The sequence below is a fragment of the Cryptomeria japonica genome, chromosome 1 (genome assembly GCF_030272615.1).
Source record: "Cryptomeria japonica chromosome 1, Sugi_1.0, whole genome shotgun sequence".
Lineage (NCBI taxonomy): Eukaryota > Viridiplantae > Streptophyta > Pinopsida > Cupressales > Cupressaceae > Cryptomeria > Cryptomeria japonica.
Window position 1 is genome coordinate 89,740,670 of NC_081405.1, and position 12,842 is coordinate 89,753,511.

The following is a 12,842-nucleotide window of genomic DNA, read 5'->3' on the forward strand; positions in this document are numbered from 1 at the left end:
AGTCTAGATAGTGGTTATCATATGCTGATGAGTGTCCTTTTCGACATCATCAGCTCTTCCTTCTAACAGCTAGAGTCTTCTTCTTCTAGTGAAGAAGAGTCCTTTATTTTGGTCAATAACATCAAATAATTCAGAATTTGATAGGTCGAGAAAGTACTAAGAAAAAACTTTCTCCTTAATTTCTTGTTCCTTTTCTATGGCAATGCGCCATTTATTATCTAGTGCCTTATACAAAGAATCTGGTGTCTAAGATTTAATCTTTGATGGGGACTGGTCATTTGTACACAAATAAACAATAATCTCTTGTAGCACTTCTTCTTTCTCCTCATCACTAAAATCATCATTGTAGTCTACTAAATCATGTAGTAATTTTCTCCTAAGATTCTTTATTGTTCTTTGACAATGTGTCAAAGGTTTATATGAGGAGCTATCAATATTTACCAGTGCAGATGATGTCGGTTCATACTTTATTTTCTTTCTTGTCTGTCTCACCTTCTTTGGCTACTCCTCAGACACAGTCTCTTCAGAGTCCGGTGTATTTCTCTTTGTCTTCCTTTTCCTCTTGAAGACTTTAGCCAGTGCTGCTTCCGGTTTCTTTTTGGCCGGTGACTGCTTGGTCACTTTTGGAGTTGCAGTAGTAACCGGTGTTGATGCTGCAGGCACTACCTGTGTCTTCTTTGTTGCAGGTTCTTTTCCTTTCTTTGCAGAGGGTTCCTCGACCAGTGTAACCCTTTCTAGATAGGTTCTGGTCCTCTTTGCCTTAGGATCAAGAGGTGAGGCAATAAGGGTAGAGGCATACCCTTCCAACATATTATACATCACCTCATAGCCCATTGGCTCCACTTCTTCCATTCTAGGCTAAACAACCTCCATTATGCATTTGTCCACCTGAATGGTGAAATAGATGTCATCTTCATATTTATTGATGATATCACCTAAGATCCTCATCCTTTGGCTCATTTTTTGTCTGAACTCATCAAAATACTTGTTCAGAACATCAGGGTAACCGATTCTAATTACTTGAATGCTCTCCTTGATTTTCTTGGTTATCGGTTGGTCAGGAGACCACTGGACATCTCCTACTCCTGGAAAGTATCCTTGAAAGTAAAAGAACAACCCGACCAGTAGTTGTCTGAACTTAAACCTTTGTGCATTATCCTGTTTGATCGACTTTAGATTTGACAGGAGTTGCCTCTACATACCGGTGCATAGGTCAAATGATGCGTCCTCCTTACTCATCCTGTAAGTGGCATTTACTGCTACAGCAGATACAGAGTTAATTCTACTGGCAGAGAATGTCCAATAGCCTATCACCATGCAGGCATACTTAACCAGATCATCCTTGATGGAGTTGACTGTCATGCCTCATGAGTCACTCACTGAACCGGTGAGTCTTTTCATTTCAGTTTTGCTTATTGTCCTTAGGGCTGGCACTTCCCCTCGTGTTGCAGAAACCAATGACTACATGAATTGCCTGCGGCATGATATCATGCATCCTCTCTAGGTACATCTTGTCACCGTGGACTCTGCTCAAAATGATCCTTATGTAATCTTCTGTAAAATATTCCAGGAAGTAGACAACATTGTGGAGTTTCTTCTTCTCTAAGATATTATACTCCGGTTTGATTTTCTTATCCTTGCCACAAAAGAAACCTAACTGGGAGTGGATAGCTAGAGACCCTAGGTATTCAATCTTGCAGTCTATGTAGTCAAAAATTCCCTCTTCTACTATCACACCAGCTGGAACTTGTGATAGAACATTATACTTGGACTTTCATTGAATAAAACTTTCAGACTCAATGGATGCACTAGAACTGGTATGAGATGTGGAAGCCAAGATAGAAACTTTAAGAACTTAGAGAAATACCTTTTTAAAACACATGAATTTAGGGCTTTCCGATTCTCCTTCACTCCACACTTCATCGGTTGCTAAATCACCGCTTTGTGTTCTCTCCACTGGACCGTTTGCAGTTTGAATTTGAATCTCCTTCGTGGTTTGTCAATTTCTCAAGATCTCGGCTTAAATCGCCTTTTCGTCACTCTTCTCTTTGAAAAACTTTTCTTCGCTCGAAAACAGATAGTGAGAAATGATTTGAAAAATGCCTTTAAACATATCTCTCACCTACTATCATTAATGCTCCTCTATTAGGGCGTAAACCCTACTTTCACTTTTTACCATTTCCGGTCTTCTGCAAAGTGATAGGTATCACACACCAGTTTAGGTCTTTTACCAGTGTTAACCGGGGGTTCGAGACATTTTGTCATTTTCTCCCCCTAAGCTTTTCTGAGGCTTAGTTTGCCGGTTCAGATATTTCCACACTAGGTGTAGAAACTGGTTCTTCTTGTAACACCATTGGTTTCTTCTTCCAGGTTTTGTTCATATCTACTTGAATTGTTTGAACATCAATATTTCCTTTTGAAGTGATCGGTATGTCATCAGATATGTTCTTTCTTGATCTACAAAATCTAGCAATGTGACCCAGTTTGTTATAGTGATAGAAGACTAATCTAGGTGCTCTCCAAGGTCCATTGTTCATGTTTCCATTCTTCCTTCTACATGTTGCAGCAGTGTGACCATGATCATGACAAATCCAATAGTTTTCTCTCCATCCAGTTGCTGCTTGATAGTCATCACTTCTTGGCTAATGATTGAAGACATTAAACTGATTGTGATTCTGGTTCACAAAAGGTTCTGGACCAACTCCTTGGGTCCTCTCAGGATATCTTCCAATGTCATTCATGAAAGACCTGCATTCAAATTCTCTATGCCCATACTTGTTGCATGCATAATAGTTACCATTGAATCTATAGGATCTAGGCTTATCATTTAGGAAATAAGGAAAATTGTTGTAAGCCTTACTCCTACACACATTGGCAGTATGTCCTTCTTTAAGACAGTTAAAGCGAACAAGTTTAAACTTTTTCTTACCTTTATCCTTTGATGCTCCAGCATTTGTACCAGAGATCTCACCTTCCTCATGACCGGAATAGCCAAGTCCATTGGTATTCTTGACCGGTTTGGCAGATTCAAGCTTTTGCTCAAGCTTGACAGTACTCTTGTTGAACTTAGCAAGTATTTCCTTTGACTCAGAGAGTTCTTTGGAAATAGCAGCATTTGCTTCCATCAGGTTTTCATTCTCAGAGATGACACTATTTAGTTCACCTTGCATGTCATTCTTTTCCACTTTGCTAGCATGGATTTGAGCAGTTAGGGCACTAATCTCTTGTTTTAGCTTGGAGATCTCATGATCTCTTTCTTTCACTAGATCTTTAGCTTTCCACTGGTTCTCAAGCTCTTGACACATCTGGATAGTTAGTCCTTCCAACTCCTTTCTTAGGTTGGAGTTTTATTCATTCAACGTATTTACTTCTGCAATTAGGGCTTCCGTGTCTTGCTTCATCTGCAGAACTATTTTCAGATAGCTCCATCAGCTTTTTTGCAAGTTCTCTCCTTTTTGCTTGAGATGCCTTGTATTTGACCATAAGATCATCATAGGCATGCTCAGACTGAGTGAGCCGATGAGTGAGTTCCCTCAATGTGTATTCCCCCATATCTCTTTCCAAGTGGTTAAACTTATAGAAAGGTAGGCTCTAATACCAATTGATGAATACTAAGAGGGGGGGGTGAATTATTTTGCCAAAAATCTTTGCACTTAAACACTTTGCAATACTAGCAGTAAACTGGTAAAGCAGTTTAATAGACAAACAAGTTAACAAACATGCAAACTAAATAGCTAATAATGCATTCACCCACAGTAGCACAAACACCATAACACAAGATATTTTGACGTGGAAACCCAAATGGGAAAAACCACGGTGAGATGGACCTCACAAGTAACTATCTGCAGAATAGAAACCAGACCGGTTAAGGTCTTACAATGTTCTTTACTAGAATAGATCCTGTTAAGAATCTCAATCTCTGTTAGGAGATAAGTCCGATTAAAGACTACCTTGCCAGAGGATTTTAGATCCATGGATGTGAATCACCTACTTAGAGGATTTACAAGAGGCTTTTGGGCCTACCCGATTAAGGGCTACAGACTTGTCGAAGATGTGAGTAATCAACGAGTGAGTGATCTAGCAAATAGCACAGATTGCTTGGTTAGATCCTTGATAGCTCGATCTTAATGCATTACAACATTAATTCAGTCTTCTACACATTCATACTCTCTCTAACTCCTCAGTTACATTGAACCCTAGCAACAACATCAACCTCAACAACAACAACCTTAGAACCCTAGACATGATGTCCTTATAAAGGAATCTGATTTCATGTCGGTCCAATAAGATTACAATACAATTTCCTAGGTTTAATGCATCTGGACATATCTGGTAACATGACACAAAAAGCACTGCTAGAGAGTTGGCACCATCAAACGATCGATGGAAGGTAACACATAACAAAATGTCAGTTGGTAACTCATCACAGAGTATTACCGGTTCATACAAAATACTAGTTGCCAGTTTGTCAAAATGAAGACTGGTAAAAATGTGTTATACCACTTTAATCCCTCATACTGCTTGGTATCCACAAACCGCTTGGGGTCGACATGCCGCTTCAGACTGGTAAACACATTCTACAAAACATCAATAGTCTAAATACTATAATAAAACATACCGGTTGGAACAAATACCGGTTGTGTTATAACTCACACATATAAAGAGGATCTTAATGAAAGTGTGTGTCCATCAATGACAATCACAACATGAACATCAAAAAATGCCAACAGAAGTAATGCTGGAATGCATTAGGAATGAGCTATAAAGGATCTAACGAAGCAATCTATGCTATTTTCTATATCACTCACTTGTTGATTACTCACATCTTTGACAAGTCTGTAGCCCTTAATCAGGTAGGCCCAAAAGCCTTTTGTAAATCCTCTAACAAGGTTGTTCACACCTGTAGATCTAAAATCCTCTAGCAAGGTATTCTTTAATTGGACTTATCTCCTAAGAAAGATTGAGATTCCTAACAGGATCTGTTCTGGTAAAGAACATTATATGACCTTAACCGGTTTGACCTTAACTGGTCTGATTCCTATTTTGCAGATAGTTACTTGTGAGTTCCATCTCACCGTGGTTTTTCCCATTTGGGTTTCCACATCAAAAACTCTTGTGTTATGGTGTTTGTGCTTCTGTGGGTGAATACATTATTTTCTATTTGGTTTGCATGTGTGCTAACCGGTTTGTCTACTAAACTGTTTTACCGGTTTACTGTTAGTCTTGCAAAGTGTTTAAGTACAAAGATTTTTGGTATACTAATTAACCCCCCCTCTTAGTATTCATCAATTGGTATCAGAGCCTACCTTTCTATAAGTTTAACCACCTGGAAAGAGATATGGGGGAATACACATTGAGAGAACTTACTCATTGGCTCACTCAGTCTGAGGAAGCCTATGATGATCTTATGGTCAAATATAAGGCCTCTCAAGCAAAAAGGAGAGAACATGCTGAAAAGTTGATGGAGCTATCTAAAAATAGTTCTTTTGATGAAGTGAACATGGAGGCCCTAATTCAAGAAGTAGAAAAGATGAATGAATCCAATTCCAACCTAAGAAAAGAATTGGAAGGACTGACTATCCGAATGTGTCAAGAGCTTGAGAACCGGAGGAAAGCTGAAGATTTAGTCAAAGACAAAGATCATGAAAACTCCAAGCTAAAGCAAGAGATCAGTGCACTAACTGTTCAACTCCATGTGAGTAAAGTGGAAAAGGAAGACATGCAAGGAGAACTGAATAGTGCCATCTCTGAGAATGAAAACCCGATGGAAACAAATGTTGCTATTTCCAAAGAACTCTCTGAGTCAAAGGAAATACTTGCTAAGTTCAACAAGAGCACTGTCAAGCTAGAGCAAAAGCTTGAATCTGCTAAACCTATCAAGAATACTAATGGACTTGGTTATTCCGGTCATGAGGAAGGTGAGACCTCTGGTATAAATGTTGAAGCATCAAAGAAACAATCAGCATCAAAGGATAAAGGTAAGCAAAAGTTTAAACCTGTTTGCTTTAACTATCTTAAAGAAGGACATATTACCAATGTGTGTAGGAGTAAGGCTTACAATAATTTTCCTTATTTTCTAAATGATAAGCCTAGATCCTATAAATTCAATGGTAACTGTTATGCATGCAACAAGTTTGGGCATAGAGCATCTGAATGCAGGTCTGTTATGAATAACATTGGAAGATATCCTCAAAGGACCCAAGGAGTTGGTCCTGAACCTTTTGTGAACCAGAATCACAACTAGTTTAATGCCTTCAATCATCAGCCAAGAAGTGGTGGCTATCAAGCGGCAACCGGATGGAGAGAAAACTGTATAGTCTGTCATGGTCATGGTCACACTACTACAACATGTAGGAGGAAGAACAACAACATGAATAATGGACCTTGGAGAGCACCTGGATTGGTGTGCTATCACTGCAACAAATCGTGTCACATTGCCAGATTCTTTAGATCAAGAAAGAACATATCTAATGATATACCGGTCACTCTAAAAGGAAAGATTGATGTTGACACTATTCAAGCAGATATGAACAAGACCTGGAAGAAGAAACTAATGGTGTTACAAGAAGAATCAGTTTCTACACCTAGTGTGGAAATATCAGAACCGACAAACTAAGCATTAGAAAAGCTTAGGGGGAGAAAATGGCGAAATGTTTCAAACCCCCGGTTTACACCAATAAAAGACCTTAACCAGTATACGATACCTATCATTTGGTAGAAGACCGGAAATGGTAAAAGGCAGATTAGGGTTTATGCCCTAATGGTGGAGCATTAATTAAGGTAGGTGAGGAATATGTTTAAAAGGAATTTTCAAATCATTTCTCACTATCATTTTTCAAAGTGAAGAAGGTTTTCAAGTGCAGAGCGACGATAAAGTGATTTGTGCTGCGATTCAGAGAAATTTTAGAAACTTTTAAGGAGATTCAAAAGAAAATTGCTAATGGTCAAGAGAAGAACTCAAACCGGTGATTCAACAATTGACGAAGTGAAAGGCAAAGTGGAATTTGCAAAGCCCTAAATTCTTAATTTTGGAAAGGTATTTCTCAAGCTTTCTATTTTGTCATGGCTTCCGCATCGCATGATAGTTCTAGTGCAACTATCGATTCTATGGATTTTATTCAAAGAAAATCAAAATATAATGCTTTGTCACAAGTACCGGATGGGGTTATAGTAGAAGAAGGGATTTCAAATTATATAGACTGTAAAATTGAAGACCTAGGGTCTCTTGTGATCCATTCGCAGCTAGGTCTATTCTGTGGGAAGGATAAAAAGATCAAATCGGAGTATAGCATTTTGGAGAAGAAGAAACTTCATAATGCAATTTACTTCCTTAAGGATTTCACAGATGATCATATTAGAACCATTCTGGGAAAAGTTCATGGTGACAAGATGTACCTAGAGAGAATGCATGATATCACTCCATAAGCTATTCATGTTGTCACTGGTTTCTGCAATACAGGGGAAGTGCTAGCCCTAAGAAAGTTCAACAAGATAGAAATGTCCAAGCTCACCGGTTCAGTGAGCGACTCACGAGGAATGACTGTTAATTACATCAAGGATGACCTTGTGAAATATGCGTGCATGGTGATTAGATACCAGACATTCTCAGCCAGCAGAATTAACTCTGTATCTACTGCAGCAGTAAATGCCACTTACCAAATGATCAAGGAAGATGCATCATTCGACCTTTGCACCGGTATGCAAAGACAACTCCTATTGAATCTTAAATCAATCAAACATGATAATGCATTGAAGTTCAAGTTTGGTCAGTTACTGGTCAGATTATTCTTTTATTTCCAAGGATACTTCCCAAGAGTGGGAGACATTCAGTGGTATGCGGACCAAGTGGTTACCAAGCAGATCAAAGACAGTCTGCAAGCAGTCAAAACCAGCTACCCTGATGTTCTGAATAGGTACTTTGATGAGTTTAGAAGCAAGATGAGCCTAAGGATGAGGATATCCAGTGACAGTCAAGAAGTAGGAAGATGATATCTGCTTTATCATCAAAGTTGATTAATGCTTAATGGAGGCCGTTGAGCCCAGACAAGAAGAAGTGGAGCCTATGGGCTATGAGGTGATGTATGATATGCTAGATGGGTATGCTTCTACCCTAATTGCCTCACCCCTAGATCCCAAGGCAAAGAGAACCGACACCTATCTAGAAAGGGTTGCACTGGTTGAAGAACCTCCTAAAAAGAAAGGAAAGGCAGTGCCTTCGACATCGGCATCGGTAACAACAACTAGTCCCAAAGTGACCAAGTAGTCACTTGCAAAGAAGAAACTGGTAGCGACACCTACCAAAGTGTTTGAGAGAAAGAGGAAGACAAGGAATGCCTCACCAGACTCAGAAGAACTCAGAAGAAACTATGTCTGAGGAAAAACCTAAGAAGACACGACAAGAAAAGAAAAAGACAAAGAATGAACCGACATCGTCGACACTGGTAAATATTGACATCTCCTCCTACAAACCTTTGACACATTATCAAAGAACTATAAAAAACATCAGGAGAAAAGTGTTGAATGATTTGATTGATTATTTTGATGACTTTAATGATGATGAAAAGGAAGTAGTTGAAAAAGAAATCATTCAGTATTTATGTGTTAATGACCGGTCACCTTCAAAAATTAGATCTGAGACACTGGATTATTTGTATAATTCCTTAGATAATAAATGGTGCATTGCCATAGAGAAGGAACAGGAAATGAGAGAGAAAGTTTTTGCTGAACATTTTCCTGATGTATCAAATTCAGAACTGTTTGAAGTAATGAATAAATACAAAGGCCTCTTTTTCATGAGAAGAAGAAGACTCCTGTTACTAGAAGGAAAGGGTCAGGAAGTGCTCAAGAATACACACACTCTTTCTCTAGAAGCTCTTAAGATGCATAGAGTGGCTGAAGCCAACAGGAAGGTTGAACAGGAACTAGCAATAACTAAACTGGATGAAGTGTTTGACAATGAAGGAAACCTGGTTGCTGAACCCATAAACACTATTGATGTCAATGCTCTAGATGGAGAGGATGTTGCTTAGGGTACACCATCAAAAGCAACAGGATAGGAGAAGCAGACATAATAGGTAAATAAGCAAAAGGAAACTCAGGACAAAAAGGAGGAAGCAAAGAAGCAAGTGGAGAAGAAGAAAGCAGAAGAGGAAAAGAAGAAGGATGAAGAGAAGAAGAAGAAGAAAGAAGAGGAGAAGAAGAAGAAGAATGAAGAGGAGAAGAAGAAGAAAGAAGAGGAGAAGAAGAAGAAGGATGAAGAGGAGAAGAAGAAAAAGGAAGAGGACAAGAAGAAGAAGAAAGAAAAAGATGAGGAGAAACAGAAATAGGAAGAAAAGAGAAAAGAAGAAGAGAAGAAAAGAAAAGAAGAGGATGAAGAGAAAAAGAAACAAGAAGATGCAAGGAAGAAGAAAGAGGAAGATGATGAGAAGAAGAGAAAGGAAGAGGACAAGTGAAAGGAAGCAGAAAAAAAGAAGGCAGAGGAGGATAAGGAAAAGAGAAAAGAAGCAAAGAAGAAGAAGGAAGAGGAGAACAAGGAAGCTGAAGCGGAAAAGAGCACGTAGATGGAGACTCCAAAGGCAACCAGTAGTCAAGCCAAACTGACTGACCTCACTAGTCCTATTGACCTCTAGTCCGCAAGTGAAATTGAGCTGCTACAGAGCATTAAGGTTGCTCAAGAATGCCTTGAGGTGTTAAGAAGGAAGAAGGAGGAAGATGTGATCCAAGCTGTAGTGGACACTCTTACTAGTTTGTTACCCAGTACAAACCTCCCCAGTACTGACTCATCATTGGCACAACTGAAGCTCCTATGCACTATAGTGGATGATTAGATGCAGAGCTTAGAAGAGGTAGCAGAGGCAAATGCTAAGAAAGAGCATCAAAAGGCTCTCAACATTGCCCTGGTGAAGAAGCTTAATGGGCTCCGGTCTGAACTGCAAAAACCATAGAAGGATATAAGGAATGCTCTGGATGAGGGAAATCTACTACTAAGTAAGATTTGCCAACCCCATCTCTTCTATGATGATGTGCTTGTAAAGAAATAGAAGCCTCAAACTAACTTGCAGTTGTATATGAGTACCTTCAAGCTGCCATAAGACTCTTTTACAACTTATGGGCAAACCGTTCACCGTTTTCACATCTAGTCTGCCAAATTAGAATTGGAAATAAGCAACCAGACTCAATATTTGTAGGAAATCCAACTGGTTCTACTCCCACGCCTACAGATTCTTCAAAAATGTTATCTTCATCTGGATGCTTTAACAGTGACTCAGGAGATGAGCACACTAGATGCCATGGAAGAACAGGTCTCCTAGATGCAAATAGAGAAAGAAGTGGCAACATCCCTACTTGAGTCCTGGTCCTTATCTATGAAACAATTTTTGCAGGACTTCAAATCTATTTTTGACAAGTTTTATTCCTTATTGTCATAAACTCTTATTATTTTAATCCTAATGACATAGGTGTTAATCTGTAATATTTTGTTGTCATTATTGGCAAAGGGGAAGAAGTATAAATTTTGAATGTTTGATGTATACTTTCATGTTATTTCTATTAAGTAGTATATGTTGTATTTTCTGCAAAAGGGATAGTGTATATGCTTAGGGGGAGTAATTTTGATTCTGGCATATTTTTGTTGTAAAACACTTAGATGTCAAAATTTCCTAAGTGTTGCCATCAATGCCAAAGGGGGAGATTGTTGGCATTTTTGATGATTATGTTGTGATTGTCATTGATGGACACACACTTTCTTTGAAACTACTTTTATGTATGATTTATGCTCAACCGATAATTGTTCCAACCAATATGATGCATTATAGTCCTTAGACTATTGGTGTTTTGCAAAAAGTAATTACTGATCTGAAATGGTATGTTGACCCCAAGCGGTTCGAGGATCTCAAGCGGCATGAAGGATCAAAGCAACAGAACACATAATTCCCAGTCTTCATTTTGTCAAACCGGCAATCGGCATTTTGCTTGAACTGGTATTTTTAATGAACCGGTAATACTCTGTGATGAGTTACTGTTGTGCCCAAACTTTTGGGCAAAACCGAAACAACAAAATTTTATATTTTTAAACAACATGAACTCACAACATATCCTACATTATAATAACTTCCCTAGAGTTTTGTCTTAACTAGGATGTAAATAAAATTGTTTTCTAAGGTTGAATTAATTAACCAACTCGAACGAGCGACTTTATTTGGTGGAGATTAATTAGTTTCACTAACTAAAAACGAGGGTTAATTGGTTATCTTAATGTATTAAATCATTCCCGACCAAATAATGATAATGCTATTAATTAATTGATGCATATGCAAATTTATTATTTAAATCCAACCAATAAGGGTTCAAATTCCTATAATGCCATTTGCCAACTAAATCCGATATTAAGCTAAAGCCAGTTTTAATTTCCCTAAACCCTTAATTTTGATGATTTAACTAATCCAGCCAATATTGGCCTTAAGGACTAGGATTCCAAAGAAAATAATTAATAGTCTTCAATTATAAATTTGCTTCCAATTTTTACTTTAATGACCATATACATTCGAATATATTTAATAACTGTAAAATATCCCTAGCTAAATCAGTTAAATCAACTATACGATTAATGTAAATGACATTATTTCCTCCATTTTAAATTTTAAGAAAAAGGCTACACAAAAATTTAATTCTCTAAACAAATTAATAAATTTCTTTCTTTAAATAAATCTTATGACTAAAGTTATATGGGGGAAATTCTTCTTCAAAATTGTAAGGCATTTCCCCCCCTTTTTATTTTAATTTTAATTCAAATTTTAAATTTTAAACCCTAAATAGGGTTGAGTAAATTTTCCTTATATCTGATTTTTAAATTCTCTTTAAAAATCTCTTATTCTTAAAATGCTAACCCTAACCCAAAATTGGGTTAGGGTTGTATTTCTATTTTTTTTTTTCTCTTTTTTTTTATTTAACACCCCTTTCTTTTTTCTTTTTAATAATTTATACCCTAACCCGAAATGGGTTAGGGTTTATTATATCATATTTTTTTTGTTTAGTGTGTCTGTGTGGTTGTAGGTACGGGGACAAATTAGGGCACGACGGCCATGGATGATGAAGAGGGTTCGAGAGGCTACAGGCGGAGGTGGTGGCGCAAGCTCCCCCAGACACCACTGTGCATACACACAGTGGTGGGCAGCATCGCCCACTATGTGCACACACAGTGGCAGACGGTATTATCGCCGCCCACTGTGTATACACACAGTGGCAGGGTGTCACCCACTGTGTGTAGCACAGTGGTGGCCGTGGCCGTTCCACTATGTCTACACATAGTGTGGTGCCTCCCGCACTGCCCCACTATGTGTAAACACAGTGGCTCGGCCGTGAGCTATCCACTATGTTAACCATGATCAGAACATATATATATTTTTTAAAAAGTTTTCATTGAGTATATTTTTAAATGCAGGGATATATATGTATATACATATATATTTATACATATATATATATATATATATATATATATATATATATATATATATATATATATATATATATATATATATCAACCTAATAGGGTTAGAAAGCTCTTTTTGAATAATTTTAACACATAAGCATGCAACCCCTATTTTTTTTTAACAACAATACATAAGTCTATGCTATATATTTTTTTGTTTTACAGCTTGTAGGAATGGATGAAATATTGGCACATTCAATGATTTTAGATTTCATTTCCTAGGTGTGATTTATCTTAATATACAACATTTAGAAGTTATCTTTTTTTTTAAACAGTTATGCAACATGTTTTCTACAACAATCTACTTTGTTTAAATACTAGTTCTTTTTTAGCTATGCCTAAACATAGTTAA